The following is a 1,475-nucleotide window of genomic DNA, read 5'->3' as shown; positions in this document are numbered from 1 at the left end:
CACTCACACACACACACACACACACACACACAAACACACACATGCAACAAAAAACAAAACAAAAATAATCCGTACGTCCAATTAGCGCCAACAAAGTTCATTTGTGACGTCAACATCGTTGATTTTCACCACTCCAGGGTCAGCGGAAACTACCACAGAACGGACTGGGGTGTCGGTTGTCTAATGTTCAGGCTCTCAGACTCGCAACCGTAAGGTAGTGGGTTTGGACCCGCTAGGGGCCTGACGTTGTGTCCTTGGGAAAGGCACTTGACACGTATTTTTCTCACTTCACCCACGCGGGAATGGGTAGGCTACCTGGCTGTAGCCAGCGATTTACACGAATATCCCACTTGGCTCGGTCCTTTCGGAGATGAAAGTTAAACTCGGAGCTCCCGCCTCTCAAATAACATAATAATAGTTTTGATAGGAGCATTAAACCTATACCATTTCACCATTTATTTTTTTGTAGCCAGCTATCTGCTGGAGTAATAATACTAATAGTTTAATAGAGTCACAAAGCGCATAGAGCATGCTGTAGAGCCTGGATATGCGCTATATAAATGCTATTGTTATCGTTACTTTATAAACGAAGTAGATTTGATTTTATCTATTTGCAAGCAAAAATCATTTTTCTTCCTTAATGTAGCACACAGAAGATCCGAGTTTGATTTCTCACTATAAGGGGGAATCGTTATTTTGTACATTATTTTCTAGGTCTTTCTGATGTGATGAACCATCCCTCTCGGCCGGTGTTGGCCATGGCAAGCGGGCCCTGCCTCCTAATTGATCTCCTTAATTGTGTCGATGTAAGCATAAAAATATCTACATCATCAATTTCCTTTACACCTTCTCATTCACAGATAAAATTTAGGTATCAGCGCTTCAAAGCCTTCTTAAACTCACCAGCGCTTCAAAGCCTTCTTAAACTCACATCAAACAAAATTGAGGGGCTCTCATGGCCTAGAGGTTAAGGTGTTGGCCTCTCATTCAAAGGTCCCTGGTTCGAATCCGAGTAGCGTCGATAAATTTTCTTCTCTAAAATTGTCTCCGTTCACCTCCTTTCCTGCTCTCTAGAAATATTCTGTCGTCTGCTTTCGTCTCCTCTTTCTGCCCCCCACCCCCTCACCTCCTTTGCCCCCTCCCCTGGGCTCCTGACTCTTTCTGCAGCCTTTCTACTGCTACACCTTGGCTCCTTCTTACTGCTGTCTTTCAGCCGACAGCCACACCCCCAGATCTTCTGGTAATGAAGATCTACACCAATCCTTCTCGGAAAAGTGCGAAAAATCTCGGAGGGCCCGTGTGCAAGTTGCGCACCTTAATGATCCTTTGGAGGTCTAAAATCGATAAGAGTTGGCTTCTGCCGCCACCCGGGCAAAATTCAAAATTTCCTACCAACTGAAAAAGTTGAATGTGTCCCGCGCTCTCATTAGTCACACATGACCTTATGCAGTTGTGAGCGCCGTAAAACACTTACC

The sequence above is a fragment of the Aplysia californica genome, unplaced genomic scaffold (assembly GCF_000002075.1).
Source record: "Aplysia californica isolate F4 #8 unplaced genomic scaffold, AplCal3.0 scaffold00733, whole genome shotgun sequence".
In the NCBI taxonomy this organism is placed as follows: domain Eukaryota; kingdom Metazoa; phylum Mollusca; class Gastropoda; order Aplysiida; family Aplysiidae; genus Aplysia; species Aplysia californica.
The sequence above is the reverse complement of the archived record's forward strand: the minus strand, read 5'-3'. Positions refer to the sequence as shown.